The sequence below is a fragment of the Macaca thibetana genome, chromosome 10, assembly GCF_024542745.1.
Source record: "Macaca thibetana thibetana isolate TM-01 chromosome 10, ASM2454274v1, whole genome shotgun sequence".
NCBI classification, from domain to species: domain Eukaryota; kingdom Metazoa; phylum Chordata; class Mammalia; order Primates; family Cercopithecidae; genus Macaca; species Macaca thibetana.
In genome coordinates, this window is record NC_065587.1 from 59,191,178 (window position 1) to 59,214,329 (window position 23,152).

General features: G+C 47.8%; 1 protein-coding gene and 1 long non-coding RNA gene across 2 annotated transcripts in view; one reads left to right on the top strand and one right to left on the bottom strand.

Moving 5' to 3' along the window:
- Positions 1 to 2,772, top strand: part of LOC126963909 (uncharacterized) — a 233,488-nt gene extending 230,716 nt beyond the window's left edge. Inside the window, exon 6 of the long non-coding RNA XR_007729256.1 lies at positions 1,574 to 2,772. This is a non-coding gene — a long non-coding RNA (uncharacterized LOC126963909). The remainder of the gene's footprint in view (positions 1 to 1,573) is intronic.
- TOP1 (DNA topoisomerase I) overlaps positions 1 to 23,152 on the bottom strand; it is a 713,073-nt gene that overhangs the window by 411,239 nt on the left and 278,682 nt on the right. The gene's annotated exons all lie outside the window — the stretch shown is intronic.

A 23,152-nucleotide genomic window follows, 5' to 3' on the forward strand; every position in this document is an offset into this window, starting at 1 on the left:
ATGTAATGGACTATTACTTTTATTATCTTTTTAATCCCTCAGAATTATTAGGAACTGACTAATATTTGGCATCACCCTGTTAATGTTTAAACAGAAATTGATACTTTAATTCGTCTAATAAATGATGGGGGCACTTTGAGTGGAAACAAAAGCCTGATGGGATTTATCTCGATCAGTCCCAAAGACTTTTAAGTGGGACTCAGGGGTCTGAATGCAATTATTTCCAGGCAGGGTATCTTCACCAAGTACTCAGAAAGGACAGAGGAACAGTGATGGCGATAGTGACAGAGAGACCCAGACGGACTCTCTTGTCAGACAGCAACAACAACAAGGCAGAAAAGAGAGAGGGAGAGAAATTCCACTCATTCATTCACGTGTGAATTCTGATTCACAAAAAAATTAGAGTTCAAGCTCTGATTTGGCCTGATAACTCCAGCAATGAGCTGTATGTACCTTTTCCTTCTTGCCCTTCATCTTCCCTTCCCCTCCTCCCCAGATTAAGACGAAGTTTTTTCTTTATAACCATCCCTGTGTTAGTAATCAGCTTTATGGCTAAGAATTCTCAAGTGCTCTAGAATTCGTGTGTTGCCGAGACAAATGATTGGGCCACATTCTCCTAGTGAGGAGTGGAGACCCTGTTTGCTCCTTAAAAAATAATGATGGCTGCTCAATTTGCAAATTACCAAATCTCACTGTGCAATGGGAGGGGGTGGGAGGAGGCATACTGTTGTGTCTATTCCGAAGAGGCTGTGTTTACCCTCTAGAACTCCGTTTCCTGCCGGGCGGGTGACAGGTAGGATTTAGGAGAAATTGATCTCTTGCACTTTCTAGATTTTACAAGGCAAAATGCAATGCTGGTTACTAAAAGAAAATTATTTTTTAAATAATAAAAATGTATTAGTTCTAACAGGATGAGAGGAATAAAGTACATCCCTTTCTGGTTTGATAATAAAAGACATTCGGGAAAGGAAAAGCTGTCATCTTGAAAGGCAAGAGTGTGTTTTCTAACAAAGAAAGCTTCCAGTTAGCAAAGTCATTAATTAGCACAGAGAAGCTCATTAGAATTTAAAGCTGCTTTACTGTGTAGTGTGGCTTTGCTCTCTCTAAATGCTCTGGGTTTCCAAAGCAAGAAAAGTATTGATTAAATTGACTCAGCATGAAATGTGCCCCGTTTGTGCCGACCCATAAAGAGGTGGGCTTCTCGGCTTTCTTAGCAGAAGAACCTGCCAGGTGTCCTGTGAGCTGGGCCCAGGTGGGTGGGCTGGGGACAGCATCCTGTCTGCCTGTAGCCTACTTACTTCGAGGGACCGACTGACTGCCCATCATTCGGCAAAAACCCGTTTTGATCAATGGAGGGGAAACCTGCCCTTAGCTAAGTTTATTCCCGATGCCTTACAAATCTGATTTTGTAAATGCTGATTGCGTTCGTCAACGCTGAGTTGACAAGGGCTACACGTCATTTGGGGCTTGATAAAGAGACTAAGAGGCAGCTTCTCAGCATGTTTATTTTTAATAGACATAAAAAATGAAAACAAAAACAGGCTTTCTCACTCCTTGGAACCCTCGTTGACAGAAAAGTACTGAGTACACAGAAGTGGCGACAGGCAAATGGAGATCCTGGAAAAGGAGGTTTTCTACCAAAATATCCTTGTGAACATGAGGACAGCTTCCAAACTGAGAAAGAGTGGGCTCGAGAAAGCTCTAACACTTCCGTCCCTGACACGAAGTGCTTCGGGCTGTTTGGCATCAATATGTCGGAGCCGTGGCAACGTTCTTCGTGCATCCCCGCTTGGGCGTCATTTTGTGAGTAGGACAAACCCCATCAATTCTTACCTCATCTATTAGAAATGCAGCATTGTGAATGGAAGCAATGTTTTCTGGGGCGCATCACTGGAAATGAAAACTCCTTCATTTTTCTATATCTTTACTGAATAGACCTAACTCTTCCCTTCAGCTTCACTAGATGTGGATGGCCCTAAAATACTCTCAGGGAGACTATCAAGAGAGAAAGAATGTAGCTTTAAAAGCCAATTAGAAAATATTCACAACATATGTAGCAAAGGGCTAATGTTCTTCCTATAGAAAGAACTCTTTCGGTTGGATAAGAAAGATACTAAGATCTCAAAAGATAAATGAGAAAAGTATATGAAAAAGAATTTGCAAAAGAAATTCAAGTAGCTAATATTTAGTGAACACTTACTATATGCCAGGTATAATTTACATGAGATTTCTTGTTCATTCTTTACAAAGACCCTATGATTTAGGTGTTATTATTCTCATCCCTATTAAAAGATGAGAAAAAAAATAAAGCTTTGAGAAGTTAAATAATCATCCCAAGATCACGCATATTGTAAGTGAGGGGCCAGGATTCAAAATCACGCAGCTTAATCTAGCAGGCAGGGGCTCCTAACTGCTTTGCTGTAACCTCACAAATTCACAGACACAATTGTAAAATAAAGTTTTTTTTTTTTAAAGTTCACATTTACTAGTAAACAAAAATATGTTAATTGAAAATAATCAGAAAAATTTCATTATCAAAATAACAATAAAATGTTAATATTCGGCTGGGCGCGGTGGCTCATGCCTGTAATCCCAGTGCTTTAGGAGGCCAAGGCAGGCGGATCACTTGAGGCCAGGAGTTCAAGACCAGCCTGGCCAACATGATGAAACCCCATCTTTACTGAAAATACAAAAGTTAGCTGGGTGTGGTGGCCTGCACATGTAATCCCAGCTACTAGGGTGGCTGAGGCATGAGAATCGCTTGAACCCAGGAAGCGGAGGTTGCAGTGAGGTGAGATTATACCACTACATTGCAGCTTGGGCGATGAAATGAGACTCTGTCTCAAAAAAAAAAAAAAAAATTGGTTGAAATAGATATTCTTAAATATGAATTACAATTTGACAATATCTATCAAGTCGTAAATCATTTGACACAGTAATGTTATTATAAATAATTTATCTCAAGGAAATAGAAATGTAAGCAAAGGTTTAGGCACACAAGTTTGTGCCTGCAGACATTAAATGCTCCCACATTAAGGGAGTGGTTAAGGACCTTATGGTCCACCCATTCAACAATACTGGTAACAATAAAAATGATGTTTAAGAGTTTCCAATAACATGGGAAATGCTTATGCCGGGAGATAAAAGCAAGATATAAAATTCCACGTATAACATAAACTGTGTAAAATATGGTTAGAAATAAGAATGGGAGAAAAGGAGCAAAAAAGTGTAAACCAGGAGGTGTTCTCTGTGCAATGGGATTATATGTGACCATATCTTTTTGTTATAAATATTTTCCAAATTTTCCACGGTAAACAGTTTTATTTATCACTGGTGTGGGGCAGGGGGAGAAGAAATCCTTTATGACATTTAGAAGTTGACTTCTTAACTTGAATCTCAGACCTAATGGGAATGAACCATGGGATCCCAAAGTACCAAATTAACCTAAGACACTGGGCGTATTTGTTCTCTGAATCAGCCCAGGACCCCCAAAGACAGCCCTATGTATTCTTCAACTCTCTAAGCCTTCCCCTCATCTGTAATGTGCCTACTCCTGGGGTTACTGTGAGATTAGAATGTGGGTAAAGGCCTTAGAACAGTCCCAAAGTGTAGGCATTCAAAAGATATAAATGGTAATAATAAAGTAATACACTAATTACGGTCACTGCAGCTGTTGTTTTGTTAGTAGGAAGGAAGAGTTGAGCATCTTGCAGGCACCAGGAAGTGTATACAGACTGGCTTGTCCCGAGAGTGCTAAAAGCATCTTTTACTGACACAGTTCCAGTCCTAGATCTGAGCTCTTGGTGCCACCCAAGTCTTCTGTCTGCTGCTGCAGAGGCAAAGGGGTGCTCTTCAGATTCGGATGTGCGCGGACTTTTAGGTAGACCCTCCTTCAGCCTGCCACATCCTGGGCGCTTTCTTGGGGCCAGGAACTGTGTTGAACCTTTTCACATATGGATTTTCCCACCTATAACTTTGAGAAGCAGGTTTCATTAGCATTTCTGCTTTATGGCTCAGAGACTACTAGACATCAGTCTCATGGGTCACAAAGCCAGAAAGTGGCGACGCTGGAATCAGAACCTATGTTGATCTGAATTCAGACATGTCAGAGATGAAGAGCAATAATGGCTGAGAACACAGGTTCTAGAATCAGAAAGACCTGGGGTTGAGAAACTCTGTGTGACTTTGAGCAAGTAATAAAAGTGCCTCAGTTTGCTCATCTATAAGATGGGACTTAGAGAGCTCGTATGTTGCACCATTATTTTATGAAACACTAAAAAAAGTCAAATCATTGCTAATGAAACTATGACATAGTACTTTCTTATCACTTAAAATTTTATTTTTATATTTATGAAAAGAACTTTCAGGTTGATTTAAACACAGTTGTTTGTCACAAGACCTTTGTATGCATACATGAAAAGGAAAATATAATTGGAATAATTTGTTTAAGACATTCCTAAAACTTCCTCATATTCAGAGGAACTCAGCATTTTAGGAACTCAGCATTGTCAGTGTTCGTGTTTTTCAACAGACTATCATCTGCTGTCACATTGCAGGTGTTTGTGAGAACATTTCTTTAAAAACCACTCCTCTATTGTCCTCAGGATTTTAAGCTGCAAATACTTGTTCCGCAAGTTTTGATGTGTGTTCCCAGATATGACAGTGACATCAAGACTGCTGCCAGGCGGATAGTGATTTTAAAAAGCATCTCAATTTCAGAGGTGTTAAAATGGGAAAAAGAAATTGTATGTCTTAGAATTGATGAAATATAGTAGCTACCATATAGCGTTCTTAGGAGAATTAAATGAGGTCATGCTGGTAAAGAACTTAGACATTAGACTGGACACAGAGTAAATGTTCAACATCATCATCATCATCATCATGATCTTTATTATACTGCTATTATATTCTGTTCTCTGAGATGTACTGGATATATATGCAGCTCTGTAGGCTCTGTCTCAGAATTCTGAGCCAACATGCAGTGCCAAGACATTGGACCCTGAACCACTGGGGTCCTTGCAATGGCTGGTGATGGATGAGACACTGGACCCTGGGGTAGAGCCTGCTCTCTCTCCTTTTCTGTCTCCCTCTTTGCCTGCTTTGTGAACCTTCTCTCTCTCCCCCTGCCCCTCTCTCCTTTACTTATCTCTCTCCTCCTTCTTCTTATCTCTGCCTCCCTTTCCACCCCCTCCCCAGCTCTTCTGCAAATAAATGGCCCTGTCACTCTGGCTTTCTTGTAGGTTTAGAGTGAATGGAAGTGTCTTTTTGAAAAGCTTGTTCCGTCTGACATTCCTTACCAGCTCAGGAGCAGGGTCCTTTGCACTCCCCTCTCTTCTGCTCAAAGATCTACTCATTTAGTTAACAATTTACAGGGCTGCCACTAGGCCTTGAGAACTCCACCCCACGGCAGAGGGAGCTGGGCTGTGCCCTCTGGAGGAGGCCTATTGGCAGGCTTGGAGGGATGCTTCCGTCCTGCCTCTAGTGGTTGTAGGCGAACTGGCGTAGGACCTGCCTAAAAAGAAACCATTTATTCCCATTTATGATTCTTTAAAAAAGAAGTTCACAGCTTTTATGATGAGCCTTATATATGCATTTAATGACATTAAAGTATTTGATTATGTGCATTAAGAAGAGGTCTGAGAGCTCTCTGGTGTCCTTAGTTTTAAGTGTATTTTAACTGCCTACAATGAAAGGAACAAGACAAAAAACGAGCTGTGGCAGCATCCTCATAAATTCTGAGCCATAATCGACATACCTTTGCTGGCACCAGGAATGGTCCAGGAAGGTAGACAGCGAAGAGGAACCACAGAATTTCCACTTTCTCATTGGCCTGAGTACCAGAGGGAGAGCAAGATCAGTCATCCCTGCAATACTTTCTCTTCAACCAGCATCTTAGCCAGGGATGAGCATGGGCTGGGACTGACATGAACTGAAGATCCTACTTTGTGCCCAGGCTGTGCCAGGTCCTTTACGACTATTTCTGTGTTGTTTCATCTCCAGAGGCAGGTATCATTAGCCCCATTTTCCAGATAAGGAAGCTGAGCCTCTGCAAAGTAAAATGACTTGCTCCAAGTTGGCAAATGTCAGAGCTATTATCTAAAAACAAGTCTTTCTGATCCTGGGGCTTCAGCCCTTTGCACAGGCACTGGGTATGAAGCTCCAAGTGACACCCATTTGGGGAATAGTTAATAGAGAAGGAGAAGGGAATAGGTGCTGAGGCCAGGGAAGCATAGGCCTTTACAGAAAAGCTTCTTCCTCCAGTTCTCTAGGCCCCAGCCCCTTGGAGGTGTGCATTGCAGTGGAAACGGAATCAGGACAGAAACAGCCACTTGAAATGAACTGCGCCCAGACAGGCCGCCATGGTGGCGTGATTGATACTGGAGCATGTAGGTGTAATGAAACTGATGCCGGCTTCTCTGCACCTGTGATTTATTGAGGACAAATTTAAGATGAGAAAGGGCCCCATACCAGGAGCTGCGTCTTCCCCTCCAAGGGAGGGTGGTCATCCATCACCAGCCATTGCAAGGGCCCCTTGCAAGCGGCTCATCAGATGAGCCAATAGTCTCTTTGTTGGGGTTCCTAACAAGTGTTGGATCAGCAAAAGTCTATTTATGCTGGTGGACCTTTCAGGACCAATTTGTAGTGGGTCACTGATTCTGCTGGGGTATTATCTTCTTTACTACTCGGGCCAGTTGGGGAACGCAGCAAAGATTAATGGTTTTGGCTGCCGACTTGCCGCCGCAATCTACTGCTTCTGGACCAAAGATTAAGTTTTTTTGTGTTTTACCAGAAAGGGCCCACCTTGTGTATGAGATGCACTTTGATTTACTGACTTGCTTATGGAGAAACGAGTCGTAGAAATGTACCTGGCTGTGGTAAGATTTTGGCAGATGGCTGTGAGGTCTGGCATCCATGTTGTTCCTTATCCTAAGGACCCGGACGGGGAATGGGCAGCTCCTGAGGTCAGTGTGGGTCCTGTGGCCCTGGGGTCTGTGGATCGAGGAAGCTGACTTTGAGCTCACACAATATCTTTGCCTTTCCTGGCACCCAGCAGCTGCCTCTGGATTCAGAGAGGCAGGCAGCACCCTCAACTTTATTATGTAAAAATTATGTTATGGAAAAAATAGTTACAGCTTTTCCTTTTTATTGTTAAAACAGCACATGCTCTTATAACACATTTTGGAAAAAAATTCAAGAAGCAAATAAAACTACACATAAGCCAACTGCACAGTGATAGAACTGTTAATATTTTGGCTGACATTTTAATCTAGAATTTTCACAGTGCACAAATATATACATGTTACTTTACACTATTAAATGTACACTGGGTTTTTGTGGGACTTTTTTGCTATGTGATTGTATCATCCACTTTTGACAATGAACATTGTACCATAAGCTTATTTTAATAAGCCATCCTTTTTTTTTTTTTCTTCTAAAGTTGGGTTTGCTGCAATATCTCCAATGCCAAAGGTCTGTTCCTTTATTCAGCAAACATTTGCTGTGTGCTTCTCTGGATCAGACGCTGTACTGGGATCACAGAGCTGAGTCAGACACAGCACTCCTGAAGTGCAGCTGCTGGAAGCAGCTCACGGGGCTGTGCATGTGCCCTGAGGGGTACTTCTGACATGCAGCTCTTAGAAGGGCCCAGAACACTGTACATAGTTTGAAGGCAGGGGCCTGATACCACTGACCCCTTCCAGGTCTCTGTGGAATCACAGTTCCAGAGGAGGAATTACGCATTTTGTTCTGCAGGAGAGGGACCTGCTGTTGGCTTTGGATACACCAGCTTAGCTTTTTAGAGTGAATCGAGATCTGAGGGCCAAACCTTTTTGCAGGGGCAACAGCAGCCCCATCTTGGAAAACTGAAGAAAGAGCCCAGTAGCTCCCAAGGGACCAGCCACCCAGGGCAGCTGCAGAAACTTCCAGGGAGATAGTAAGAAATGCCAAAAAGAGTGTGGCCTTGGGACTCCAACAGATCTGAGTTTGAATCTCCTAGCTGATGACCTTGAGCAAGTTGTCTTTCTGAGAGCTTCAGTTTCCTTATCTGAAAAATGGGGCTTTCCCCCCACCAGCTGCTGGGCTCTTGTGTGTGTTCACCACGCGGGAAGTCCCACGTGAAGAGCTGGTGCTCAGCCCGGGCCAGGCCCATTTTCCGGATGCTGTGCTGACTCAAATAGATGGATGGGCTCTAATTGTTCCAACAACACGTCTGAGTTTCGCAGGGCCTTTCCTTGGGAACCTTTGTCTCAGGGCCATAAATCACTGGGCAACTGTCCCCACAGTTGGCTACGACTTCCTTTCCCTGACTGAGGCTGGCCAAGGGAGGGAGGGCTGAGCTGAGCACAAGACTGCTTTTCACCATTGGTTTTTAAATCTCTAATTGGGAGTATTACTTACTCAGCGATTCTGATGGTTCCCTTTGTAGTAGCCTCTTCTCTGCCCCAGGGCCGCCTTCTTCCCTTCCTCTCCACCCTAGTCCCAAATTAAAATTCTTTAAGGAAGTGGAACATTTTCTCTAGTGCTCTAACATAGACATGCACTTTCCCCATACCTGTCTTGATAACTGGTGGAGCATCTGTCATCTGGCCTGAGGCCTCCGTGTCTGTATGACATGTTCTGTGGATGGGAGAGACATTTCTCTTCGTTCAAGAGCAGCAGTTAACAGCCCCAGATGTTCCCCCCAGCCTGTGAGTCTCGCTCCCCGCTCTGCTGTAACCATTGTATACTGAACACTCCTGAAAATCCCTGGCTTCTTCCTGCCTCAGGACATTTTCTCTTGCCTTTCTTTTTGCCTGAATGCCCTTCCCTTTACATGGCTATCTCCTTTTGGTCATTCAAGTCTCAGCTTAAATGTTATAGAGAAACCTTCCCCGACCATCTCTCACTCCAGAACAAGTCCTGTTTGCCCATGTTAAACTTCTTGACGGCATGCAATCCACTTCCTACCTCAGACTTTTCAGGCTTTGTGAAGCTGTATCTGCGTGATGGCAGATTTAACAAGCGTTTGACTCTCCTGCCTTCACCGTAAGTACCAGAAGGACGGGATGATCACCTTTGTATCCTCAGTTTCTGGTACATTGTAGGCTGTCAACAAACAGGTGTGTTGACTGCACAATGAACCGATGGATGGATGATGGATGAATGAATTGGAGAGTGAGTGAGAGAATAAACAAATGAACTTCGTGTGCAAAGGCTTATTTTCCCTCAGGTGACCTGAGAATGCATGAGGGGCTGAGTGCTTTCCCCGTCCCATCTCCATGCAGCCAAATGTCACTCACTACCAATGTTTCTGAAACCCATACCTACAACTCTTCATACTTAGTGATCTGCCTTCATCCTCTGCCCTCATTTTTCATTTAAACTTTTTATTATGACATCTTCCAAACATACAAAAGAAGAGAAAATCACTGTAAACCTGCACGCACTCTTGATCCCCACCTCTTTGCTGGAGTATTTAAAACAAATCGCAGACACCATCTCATTTAATGTATAAACATTTTAGGGGGTATTGTTAATAGATAAGGACTGACAATTTCTTTTAACATAGCCACAATATCATTGTCACATCTAACCAGTGAAAAACCCGATTCATTTAATATTCGGTAGAGATTCAGATATTCCCAATTGTCTCAAAACCTCCTTTTTACATTTAGTTTGAGTCAGGCTGTAAACATTGCATTAGACTGATATGTCTCTTAAGCTTCTTTATAACAGTGCTCCCTTTTTCTCACATTTAAAAATGTGATTTATTTCTCTTTTCTAAATGCTGTTTGTTTCTTGATGAATTTTGGTCATTCTCCCATAGATTGTTTCACATTCCAGATTCAGCTGAGCGCCTCCTTGTGGTGTTGTTTAACGTGTTCCTCCATCCCTGTGTTTCCTGGAAATTGGTAGTTTGATCCAGAGGCCTGATCAGAGTCGTATTTCATTTTTGGCTAGAAGCCTTTGTAGATGGTGTTGTGATGGTTCTTGTTGTATCACATGCTAATGTCTAGTCATCTCTCCTTTAACAATGTTAAAATTGATCTGTGGCTCACCCTGCCCTAATTAACTCCCAACTCCCTTCTCTATTTCCATTGCTATATGAACTTGTTTTGCAAAACAAGTCAGTGGACAGCATTGATCATATTGAGCAGAAGTGGGAGCAGCAAGGTCTGATGGCAAATGCACTAGCAGAGAGCACAGGGACCAGGTAAGAGGGTTAATTTCTTTGCATTTAAGTTCTCTTGAGTGTAAGATGGGGCTAATAGTAGCTTTGAGAACTAATATGTGGGAGAAATGTTTGCTATATAATCATCAACCCTCAACACTAAGTGCCTAATGTGTATTTACTCACTTAATCCTCCCAACAATCCAATGGGGTATATGCTACTATTAGTCCCATTGTACATGTGAGGAAGAGCAGACAGAAGGGTTAGGTAACTTGCCCAAGGCCATACAGGTAGTAAATGACAGAGCTGGGATTTGAACCCAGGGAGTCAGGCTCCAGAGCCTGTGCTCTTAAACACAGTGCTGTGTAACATCTACCAAGTCAATGAGGAGGTCCTGGTTTTTCTCCATGCAAGATGCTTGTCAAGTCCTTACCAGGAATGGGTACCTGTTAATTCTCACCTTAAGGTATGCGCAAGGGTGGAATAAGGCAGTCCCCAGTGGCTGGAGGGTTTACTGTGCTTTATTCTGAGTTTTTTACAAAGTCATGTTGTCCCCCACCCCCAATTACTGTTGGATGGGCCAGAACCAGCTTCATAAACTCACATGCTGGAGAAGGGTTTGGGGAAGATAAGGTCTCACCCCCATTTGGGAAGGATTCATGTCTCCAGAGAAACTCTTTGAAGCCCAGTGAGCTTGAGTGACTTGCCCAAGATCACACAGTAATGTTGCCACTGAGCTAGGGTTAGAACTCCAGACTCTCTCAAGCCTTGGGTGATTGTGTCTGGATACCTGGGTCCTTCCATGCTTGGTTGGAGAGAGTTGTACGTCTACTCCCCGGTCCCAGATCCTCTGAGTCATTCTGGCTAGAACTCCTCTGGCGGTACAAATGGACAAACATGCCTGCTGAGGTTATGCAGCCATTCAGGGCTTGCCTGGCATATCACAAGACGTACCCTTCTTGGTCACTATTGTAAATGTCTGTGCCTGCTGATCTCACTCTTCCAAAGGCATTCTGGAAACAGCCCTTTCCTCTCCCTTGGCTTCAATCTTGAAGCAAAATCAAATAAAGATGCAGAGGAAGAATTCAAACTCAGTTTTTCTGACTCCACGTTTCGAAGGCCAGAAGTAAAGTAAGCCCATGATCACTGATGCCAGTGCAACTGCCATGAATACAGCTCTACCTTCCAGATGGGAAAGTGAGGCTCAGAGAGGGGTGGTAATTTAATGTACTCACATAGCCTTACCTGCAGCGTGGGCTGCTGCAAAGGGGTCATGTGGTTCCTTTTGTGACCCAAGTGGTTCAGAGAGATAGGTCTCCTGTTGGGTTGCATGTATATCTTGGCCTGGAGAGTGCCTGGTGAGCTCAGAGTGCCAGAACTGGGGCTGGTGGGGTTTCTGAGCCTAGGAAACAGCCTATGGTCTGTGGGTCCAGCTTGTCTGATTATAAAGGCCAAGACAATAATTGAAGGTGGCTTTGGGTTCCCTGAGTAGGATCTGGCGCCGACGCCTGGTGGCTCTGTTGGCGCCTTGAGCCCTGGGCATTCGCTAATGGATTGTGGCTGATCCCAAGACTGATTGGCAGCCGGCCCCAAGGTCCTCAAGGGAAACCTGGAAACTGTGGTCTCCAGCTTGGAGACACTGTCCCTTCTGGGAGCCACAAGGGGGGGCTTGCAGAAGGCCTAAGGCAGAAGTGCTTCTGAGCCCGTGGGATGATCCCTCTGTTCCCAAACACCTGGGTAGAATATGAGGTGAGGCTCCCACACAGTGAAATACGGAAAGCTGTCAAAATACCGACTCCTCATTTCATCTCCTTGTTGCTTTCCTGACCCACTCTCCTGGACTGGCCAGCACTATAGCCCCCCACCCCTGCCCAAGCAATAGTGGAGACAGTAAGAGTGCGCAAAGGTTTTCTAAAGTAGCACATAGGGATGGGAGTGGTCCCAAGACAAGGGGGAAAATCTTTCTCAGACAAGCCAGGCTACCGTCATTCCCGGAACAGAGGAGAGAGGAATTCACCCTTCTGGAGATCTCAGAAGGCTGAGGGCTTTCCTGCTGTCTGGGAAGGGCTTTCCAGATCAGGGCACAGCACAAGCAAAAGCAGAGAGGCATAAGCATGCAAGAAACAGCACAGGAGAACTGGAAGGTAGAGTGTCAGTGAAGGGAGGATAGAGGGGCAGGCCTTGAAAAGAACTGCAAAAATCTCAGACTTTACCTGGTTGGCAGTAGGGATCCATGGAAGGTTTTAAAGGGAGGGCAGAGGAGAGGAACCTGGAGTCTATTCACAGTCATGGCTCTTTCTTACGCCTGATTAGTCAGGGCAAAAGGCAAATACAAAACGGATGCATCTGACCTTTTTCTAGGACACCCAATATTTATGCGCTTTGCGCATCACCCAAATTTTATTCATTTACCAAAAGAGTGTGAAAAAGGCACTTTAGGAAACTGCTATAAATCCAGTGCAAGTCACCATGGTAACCTGATTAGCAGCTAAATTAAGTTCATGATTAAGAAGAAATAAATAAAAATAACTCTCCTCCTTGGCTGGGGCTACCCACTGTGCCACTGGCAGCCAGCAGATGCTGAAGCTTTGGGAAGCAAGGGTATAAGCCCGGGCCTGGCCCCCAAGAGAAGTTGAGGTGAGGGTGGGAGGTGTTATATGCTGCAGAGAAATGAGAAGCTCAATTGTTAACCCTGCCTGGGGGTTGGTGAGGCCCCTGGCAGCCAGGCCAGGGAGTGCAGGCTGCACATCTGAAGGCTAAAGCAATGGCTTTCATGACAACGACCCATGCTCTTTAAGGGTGTCTTCTTGATGCCCCTGGGACACGTTCCTTTGTCCAAGCACCAGGTGCCTATATTGCTGTCTCTCCAGTTCTATGCCCTCCTGTGCTGGGTGCTGACATGACTCAGACCTGGTTTGGGTCCTAGAGAGGCTGAGTTTGGTGGTGGACACAGATGTAACATAGGCTCTGGGCAAAGTGTCTATATAAGTTATGGAAACATGGGCCAGCTAGCAGGAAGGCTTCCTGGAGGAGGTAATGCCTAAGAAAAAAGCACATGTGTGACTGCTGAAGAGTGACTATTTCAGGTGAGCATTCTGGGCCATCTGCTTGGGCCTGACTGGCAGACCAGCCTGGAATGAGCTGGCATCAGCCCTGATGAGACCAGAAAAGCCTTCTTGGGGGTTGTGCTGAAACACATCCCAAGGCCCATAAGCAGGAGAGATGGGTGCAAAGAGAGAAATAAGCCTCCCACTTACCCTTTCCAAGCCTCCTTCTGGCCACAGTAGTCCAGAGCAATAGTTAGAGTCAAGTAGCCTTTGAATCTTTCCTCTGTCACTTGTAACCTGTGGCCTCTGGCAAGGGACTTCATTTATTTAAGCCTCAGCCTACAAAATGGGGTAATAATGAAAATAGTACCTGTCTGTTAAGGTTATTGTGAAGGACTAAGTGAGATGACGCAAGCTAAATATAATACAGTCCCTCACATGTGGAAAACACACAATAAGATGTTTGCTGGGCTAATTTCATTACCTGGGGAAGTCTGCCATGACTGGGTGGCATGATCCTGGTTGCAACTTTCCTAGAGCAGTGCTGCAGTCTAAGACTCTTCCTTCCACATCCTCCTTCCTTCCTCCTCTCCTTTCACAGGGGTGAGACCAACATCGTGGTCAGTCTGAAGGCTCTCCCTGTCTCCTCTTGCCCTCTCTTCGTTTATACTTCACAGGTGTGTCCCCCAATCAACCTCTTACATATAGAATCCTGTTTTGGCTTCTCCTTCTCAGAAGACCCCAAATGACACAGGAGGTCTTGGAGAAGAGTCCAACAGGTGGGTGGTAGGGTAGAAGAGGTAGAATGGAGCCCCAGCAGCAGGTCACAGAGGTGTCTATAGGTGGGGTTGGGGGGAGTGCAGGCCTTCAAGGACTCTGGTGAAGAAGTGCCCAGTCTCTTTTTGTGTCTTGTCCTCAAATGTGGGTGTGTGTTCCTGTGTGTGCACAGTCCCCGAGCATGCTCTTATTGTTGCATTAGCCATAATGTAGTGAAAAAGATCTGTTTCCATCAGAAGAGGATGAGCACTCAGCCCTGAAGAAGTCCTTGGGCATAGTAGATGCTCGGTCAAAAACAAACAAAAACAACCCCAAACCCTGAAAAACTGAGCACGACTGGGACCTGTACCAACCTTAAGTTTTGCTTTGGACCAATTTTGTTTTCATTTCCTGGTGCTTTGAATTGCATCATGTTAGGTTATTTAACCTTTTTAGCACTTTGTTTTTGTGACAGAGACATACATTCACAGACACGGGTACATCTTTATGCCCACACAGAAGGGTAACAGCAGCCTTGCTTCAGAGGCCACACCTTCCAGGAAACCCTTCAGCCTGCCCTGTCTTTGCTGATCCCTCTGCCATCCCCTTGCAGAAGCAGCTTGGAGTCTCTCAGCTCAGCTGGACTAGATGAATCTTCTCAGGGTCCTCTTCTCCCACCTCCAGCTCCCAGTTCCTTCCCCCAATCTCTCCCTCCCTGCTCTGTGAGATCAGGGAAGCTGCAAACCCAACCCTTACATCAAAAGGGAACTTGAAAAATACTTGGAGCAAAAACTGCTAACTGTGCATCCTTGCTGTATGCTGGCGCTGATATTAAATCAGGAAATGGCACTGAACAGCCGCTCCAAACACAGAAACAGGGGTTGTCAACACAGCAACCAAAAGCAATCTCTAACGGGCAGAGGTGAAAGGGACCTGGCACAGGGCCGGGAGGGGGGCTGCAACCCAGGAAAGAATTCCTGAGCTGAGTGTGTCTGTGCCACCTCTCCAGTGTCCAGAATGAAGCCTGGATCTCAGTCCCTGGCATGGAACGCACCTTGTCTCCATGAGGGATTAAAGATAATTAAGCATGTTGCTTAAATACCTTTGAGATTCTCCTTTTTATTTCCATACGTGTTTACTGAGCACCTACTATGTGCCTGACAGTCCACCAAAAAAGATGCCTTCCCATGTGGAGATGACCTTCTAGCCCTCAGGACAGAATACTGACCCTTTGACATGGCATTCCAGGTCCTTCGAGTGTTGGCTCCTGCAGAAGCCTTCATCTCTGTCTCCAGCCTCCCTGACATAGCTCCCCAAGTGCACGAGGCAGAGCCTTTGCTCCATGCCTTTGCTTGGACTAGTCCTACCACCAGCTATTCCTGCATTTCTGTGTTTGGCAAATTTCTGCTCAGCCTTCAAAGCCTTAACCAAGTGTCACCTTTTCTCTGCAGCATTTTCTGCCACCCTCCCCATTTCTTCCAATAGAACCAGGGATCATTTACTTGGGATCCAGCAGCACTGTGGACATACTGCTATCACGACACCTTTCATGTCACAATGGCAAGGTTTGCAATGTCCTGGAGGGGAGGAAAGAAGCCATGTTTATCCTTGAACCCTCATCTCCCAGCACTGGTTGTAAAATTGAAATTCATTGTAAAAGATGAAATTCATTGTTGGTGCGGCTATGGGGAAACAGGTTTTCCATTCTGATTGTAAATGAAATAGGTACCATCTTGTTAGAGGCTAATTTGACATTATTAACACTGAAAATGCACACATCTTTCAACCCAGCAATTTTATTTCTTGCTTTCTAGAGGAATGTTTGCCCATGTGCAGAAAGGCACATGTAAAAAGCTGAGCTGCAGCATTGTTTGCAATAGTGAAAGATTAGAAATAGCTTAAGTGTCCATCAATATGGCCTAGATAAAAAAACTATAGGGCATCCATTGGACAGAATGCTATGCATTAGTTAAAAAGAAGTAGATCTCCATGTATTGACAGAGCATTTGCTGAGTAAAAATCAAAGGCAAGCTGTAGCTCTAGACATAGATGTTAAAATTACTTTGCTGCATTTTTTCACAATGAGAATGTGATCTTCTGTGATTTGTTTTAAAAAGAGATTGAATGACCACAGCAGCTCCTGGCTGAATGGAGTCTGGGCTTTGACACAGACAATCAGCATTATTTCCTCCACCACTCCCAGGCAGCAGGTCCCAGGGCAGTGGGAGGGTGCCATCTACTTCCCCTGTACCTGAGAAGTTTGCTCTCCATGCGGTGATGACCATGTAGTAGAAGCTGGAATTCGGGGCCCTTGAAGAGCATCCAGACAAAGGAGGAAGAAAGTGAAAGCAGGGAGGCCCGTGGGGTAGGATAACTCAAATCATGCAAATTTCCTGAGTTGGTCCTTGGCCTCAGGAGGAAGAAAGAAGGATTGGTTCAGGAATGACTGTTAACTAAGGGAGAGGAGGGGGCTGGAGGGTGTGCAGAAAAGGCCTGACAATTCAGAGACCTCACACTGTAAGGAAGATCAGCCTTTGCCTAGTTGTTAATTTCATTTATTCTTTCATTTATTCCATACTTGTAATTGAGTTCCTCCTGGTATGGGCATTGCACTGGCTACTGAGGACAAAGAGACAACGCTGCCTCCTGAAGACTTCCTCTGGGAGCTCATGATCAAATTCCATCTAGTTTCTCAGAGTGTGTTTCTTGGACTCTGGGCTTCAGAGTCACCCAGGGAACTTATTAAAATGCAAATTCTTGGGCTCCACTCAGACCTATAAAATCAGACTGTGGCTCACAAATTTGTATTTGTAACCCATTTTCTCAAGTGTAAAACATTTGGACTAGCTGACCATATCATTTCCTTGAACATCCACGTGTTATTTCCTAAAGCCTCTCCCAAACCTGAGGTCTACCCTGATCCCGGTTGAAGAAAGATGGAATGGAGGTACAAGCTTTGCCCTACGACTCCAGTGTGTGGGATTTCCCTAGAATGACCAGGACCTTGTCCTTGCTAATAGGCTTTTCACCCTACTCGCATGCCTAGGTACACCCAAGTCCCTGCAAGGCCTGGGAAGATCCATAGAACACGTCTTCTAAGTTCTTCAGAAACAAGTGATTGACTCATTGTACGCAGGGGAATGGAATGTGCAAAGGTCCTGTGGCAGAACACAGCTTGGGCTGTGGAAGAACTTAAATAAATCAGTGTGCCTGGAGCACTGTGATGGGGGATGCAGCAAGATGAGGTGGGAGAGGGTAACAAGGGTAGACCGTCCATGGCCTGAAGGCTATGCCAAGGAATTTGGTTCTTTTTCCAAGTGTTAAAGTGATTTGTATTTAAGCCAGGGGATGCGAGAGGGAGAATGATCAGATTCATTTAAAAACGATCTCTACTGCCCTGTGGAGAAGCAGAAAGTCTACAGCCAAAGCCTGTGCAATCCTCTAAGGAAAAGATAAGGGTGGCTTGGATGAAGGTTAAGGTACTAGATGAAGAACCAGAGAGATCTGGTGGATCTCTCTTGTGAAAGTATAGAGGAGAGGCAATAGTTGGACTATGGGAGGTGAGGGCCTCAGCCCTGGGGAGCAATAATGAGGTTTCAAAATTCCTGACACTGGCTCTGGGGTCATGGGTGGGGGAGGTGTAGTGGGAAGGGAATTGTCCTGGTTATCATTCACTGGACAGTGGCTTTGAGTAGCAGTGAGATTCTCATCAGCACTGAACCATCTCTCCCCTCTCTTTCTCTCTGTCTCTTTCCTTTGATATTTAGGGATGTATGAATAGGGACTGAAGGTCAAACTCAGACCAGAGGCAGGACCAAGGATCAGAGGCCAGGCTGAGGCCAAAGGTAAAGGACAGGATGAGAGGACTCTGCAAAATTGTTCTTCTTTGGCCAGTAACCCTGCTTTGGTTTCTCTCCAGCCCCACACAGTCAGGGAAGAGAAAAGGGAAAGAGAAGTTTGACTGCCACTGACAAGAAGGCACATTAAACACTGCCCTCATAATCGAATTATTGGCAGGGACTTGGCACTTGGTAAAGGTTCAGCCATGATGTGAACAGAGTCACTAATCCTGTGGGCAGCTGAAAATCTTTACCCAGAGAACAGGTAGAGAAGCACTGTACTGACACCAGAATCCCCAGGATGCTACTCAGTTGACACAGAGACCACACACTTCATAGTATTCAGAGCACTGGACTTGGGACCAGAAGTTCCAGCTCATCACTGCTGTATAACTGTAAATAAATCATTTAACCTCTCCAGGCTTATTCTTTGAGATGGAGATAATCCTACTCATCTCATAGGGCAATTGTGAGGACTGAATGAGTTGACATGCAAAATGCTCTTAAGACACTGTGATATATCTGCATCCACCCACTTATCTCCCTGCCTACCTATCTCTCTAATATAGGGATAATAATAGTTGCTACTTCACAGAGTTGTGAGAGTTGAGTGAAAAGGTGAATGATGGAGGCTGACGTGGGCGGATCATCTGAGGTCAGGAGTTGGAGACCAGCCTGGCCAACATGGTGAAACCCTGTCTCTACTAAAAATACAAAAATTAGCTGAATGTGGTGGTGGGAGCCTGTAATCTCAGCTACTTGGGAGGCTGGGGCAGGAGAATCGATTGAACCCAGGAGGTGGAGGTTGCAGTGAGCTGAGATTACGCCACTGTACTCCAGGCTCCAGCCTGGGCAACAGAGCGAGACTCTGTCTCAAAAAATAAAACAAAGCAAACAAACAAACAACAACAGCGACGAAACAAAAAGGTGAATGAGAAAAGGCTTTGCAACTCCCTATACAAATGAGAGTGACTATTATCAAATATCCCATCTGTGTTGGAGGCAATACTGCCCAGTGGTTATCTAATGCAGCCTTGTCCAACAGAAATAGAATGTGAGCCACATATGTAATTTAAAATTATTTATTGGTCACATTAAAACACAGTAAAAAAAAAACCAAAACAGTGAAATAGTTTTAATAACACTTTCCTACCCCTAAGTGTGTGTGTGTGTGTGTGTGCTCGCGTGCACAAATGTGCATGTATTGGGGAGTAGTCCCTGGTCCCCAGGGGAGACAGCCAGGATTTTCACAGTCAGTGTAACTCTGGCTCCCTACTGGGACCCTCTGAATCTTTTGGTTGCCTAAAGACTACCAGGACCTAGAAACCCAAGAATACCTTTTTAGAAGCACTGCGTTGGAATCTGACAGCAGTTGTATGGGGCAAGGGAAAGTGGAAGAGGAAAAGGAAGACAAAAACAAAAATCCCCCAGAAAACTCTCCTGTCTCTTTTTGGGTCCCATAGACTTTGGGCGGATCCCATGGAATGGGAGCAACAGAATACTTTTCCACTGAGCCTCACAAAAGGTAGCACAGACCTGAGGGCTCCTTGGAAAAGACAGGTGACACTACATCTGGGTGATGCAAAGGCAGAAGTCAGGCTCCTGAGGCGGGCGGGAGGTGGGGGTCTCCTGATTCGGGACCCTCCCTGGCAGAACTTGCCTCTGAGGCCCTTGAGACCACTGGCCTCTGCTTAGCGACTCCGCGATCCAGAGCCCCCCCGAGCTTTGAAGCTGGAAGTTTCCCGCTCCCTCATCCCGCGTGCTGCTGCGCCTCTCCACCAACACACACGCGCGCGCAAACAACACACGCACGAACACACCCCTCCCGCACGTCTCCAACAGCACCCATGCATCCACAGAGACGCCGTCTCGCTCACCAACCCCCTGCAACCCTCAGGGAAATAACGCCGAAGGTGAACGGCACACCTTCGGGCTGAATGCGGATGCCAGGAGTGCCGCTCTGGTTTGCAGGCGCACGGGAGGGCACGCCGCCGGGCCTCTCTGGAGTTATTTCCTTGGCTGAGTGGGGACCAGCGAGGGCAGAGCGGCAAACCTCACACCTGGCGACTGACTGGGCTCCACGCTCCCTTAGGGATTAACCTCTTCCCCTACTCCTACCCCGAATGCTCCAAGGCTCTGCCGCGGCTCGGACCCTGCAGAGCTTCCTCCATTACCATTTGTAACTAAAGAATCCCGAGGCGGTGCGTCCCAGAGGCATAGCCTCTGGCCCAACCTGGGGTGGGTAGATAGGAGGTCGCTCTTGGGTAAGCACCTTAAATGGGAGTTTTGGCAGCTAGAGACAACAAGCTGTTCACTAGAGGGGCTGTGGCTGCCGCAAAATCCCCGACTTTCCTTCAGTGTGCCTTGGGACTCCGCGGACCGCTCGCGTGGCTCCTGGCCTCCCTTTACTTCTCCTCCTCGACTCTTCACTTCTTCCACCATCCCTTTTCTTTTTTTCTTTCAGCATGTCAGACTCCCAGTCAATGGGGATACAGTAGTAACCCCCCACCCTCCTCACCTCGACCCTGCCTACGTTTTAGGGATAGGGTGAAGACTCCGGGTACTGCTGTGTACCCACGACCAGGGAGCCCGGCACGCTGATCCAGATACCCCAGAGATGAGAAGCGGCATCCCGCGACGGCAGTCGGGATTTGGAGGCCATAGGGCCTGGGGCTCCAAGACCCTACTGATCAGTGCAGCAGTAACCGCGGTGGGGGAGGCCGGGCCACGAAGTGGGGTCAGCTGCGCAGCAGCGGCCTTAACTCCTTGGCCACCTGCGTGTCTCCGTCATTCACCCACAGCCTGGCAGGGGTAGGGCTGTTTCCAACATTTTTTTGGTGGGGTAGGTTGGCGGGCGTGCAGAGGAGGGAGTGGCTAAGCTGGGAGAGGGGCAGAGAAACGGATTTGGGTGGGGAAGTGAGCCTGGGGATGGGCAGAGATACCTCAGTCAAAGCCCAGGCGAAGGGAGTGACCACAACAGAGACAGAGACACAGGGACAAAGAGGAGCGCGCTTGCCCAGACAAAGCCCGAGTCCAAGAGACCCTGAGACGGAGGCAGGCCGCGCGCGGGAGAACAGGAACTTCGGAACCGCAGACCTGGGGCCTCAGGAATCCCCAGGGCCTCAATGGGCCACGTCAGTCCTCGACAGCGAGTGTCAGGCAGAGTCGACGGACGTACGGGCGGGGGTGGAGTGGGTCACAGCTTGGCCTGTTCGCCTTGGTGCCCGCACAGAAGTCCACAGTGGCAGAAACACTCTGGGAGCCACAGGTCTCTTAGGACCCTGAGGGAGGGTGCTACCAGCTCTAGTCCAGTCCGGACCAAGAGAGTCCGGCGTGCTTGTCCCGCCCTGGCCACCTGAGTCCGGAGCCATACATAGTCTGCACAGATCCGAGACACCCGATCCCGAGTGGTTTGGAAACGTTCTCCACTGAGCCATGGTCCGAGTGTGCTCACACCGCGTTCAAACAGGACGAGGACATTTACAAGGTGCGAGTCCCCAACCCCCAGCTTCTGGCAGGGGCTGCGGAGCGGCACCGCCCAGGCTCTCTCTCAAGGCGGCCGCCTCATTTCTGCGGAGAGCACGCTTCTCGAAGAGGGTTGTAGACGCGCCCTTCCAGCATTTAAGTTGCCACCCCACAAGACTGAGTTCAAGTTTTAGTTAAAATACACTCATTTTACTAAAAATAGGCGACCCAATACCACGCCGTACCCCAGCCTCTCCGAGGGCGCAAGAGAATAGAGAGTTTTCAGATTAATGGGAGGCAAATATTTTACCTTCTAACATTTAAAAATCATTTAGGTGCGTCTGCACTGGTGTGGCTCACGCGACCCCTACGCGCGGGGTCAGTCGGGCTGGTCCAGCGCAGACAGTGGCCGGGACTCACTCACCCAGTGCGCGCCTCTCCTGCCTCTCGCTGCGCGCGCCCAAAGCTGGAAAGCAGAAGGCGACGCGGGAGGCGGGTCGGGTCTCCGGGTCCAGCGAATTCGCGATCTATCCGGTTTTGGCGCCTGAGCCGAGGTCTCAGGAAGAACCCGTTAATTCTAGCCATCCTGGATCTGGATAGGGAGGGTTCGCGGCTCCCAAGCCTGGTTTGGATGCCTAGTGCGGTGCGCTTCGGTCTCCCCGTCTGCCCTCCGGGGAGGTTTCTCACCCGGTAGCCCTGGGCTGCTTCACTGTGGCGTTTCCACTTTTGGCTACGGGCCCTCCTCCGCCCGGGACCTTCCGGCGCGGGGAGCAGCCGACGGGCACCCCCGAACGCTGGGGCACGGAATTTCAACAGGGGCGACCAGCGCGGAGCTCGCTGCTCGAGGCTCGCGGCTGAGTACGAAGACGGGACCCGAGGACCTGTACGTGGCTCGAAAGGAACCTGTCCTGGGCGCCGCTGCACACACAGTATGCGTTCCGGGCTGGCTTGGGTTGGGCCAGGTAGGGGAGACCTGGCTGGGTCCCAGGCGCCGTCCAAGCCTTCCGGCAGTGGGCCGGGCGGTCGCGACGCCTTTGCGCACAGTGGCCACTTGGGGTCGCACTTTATGCCTGTTTGAGCCTCTCCGCGGCGGGCTGACGCCTGGATCTGCTTAATCGTTACAGAACGTTCAAACAAAAACAGGGCCGGCTCCCCAGCAGTGGAGAGCCATTCAGAGCACCGTCCCGGGCCGGCCTCGGCCCCGAGGCTCCGGGCGCTCAGGATTCCGTGCGTGTGGCGGGGGAAAGGAATTCAGAGCCTTTGGGCTGCTGCTTTTCCCGTCGCCTTCACTGTGAACATTGTGGGGTGGGGTGAGCGCGGGGAGCGGCGGTGCCAATGGAGTAGAATCTCAGGGCTCTGCCACTGCACCCGCCAGGAGGGGCACGGCCCTCGCTTGGCCTGAGAAAGGTCCCCTGAGGTTAAGAGTTGGGTCTGAACACAACTCTCGGAGCCTCGAGCCCGCCCTGGCCAACACACAAATACGCGCAGATCTCCAGAAACAGGAACGCACGGCACACACGTCCTGAAGCCGCGAGGACACACAGAGCGTCGCCCACTGGGCGGGGGCCGCTTGGGAACAAAGGGCCCAGGAGGCGTTGTCCCGGCACTCATTCTGAGCCTCCTTGGGGGTGACATGGGTTGGGGGTGGGGTGCAAAGGGAACTGAGGGAGGAGAGCGCGCGAGGAGGGGAAAGCGGCGGCTTGCCCTAGAGGTGGGGCGCGCACTCCAGGCGAGCGTGCGGGGGCCGGGACCTGCAGGGTAGAGGGGTGGGCCCAGGGTGGCCGTCCCACTCCTTTCCAGCGCTCCGCCAGGCCTCCGCGCCTCCAGGGCCGCTCGGGCCGCCAGTCAGCTGACGCGGGGGGCGGGGGAGCTGTCAGGCGCGCCCCGCCCTGCG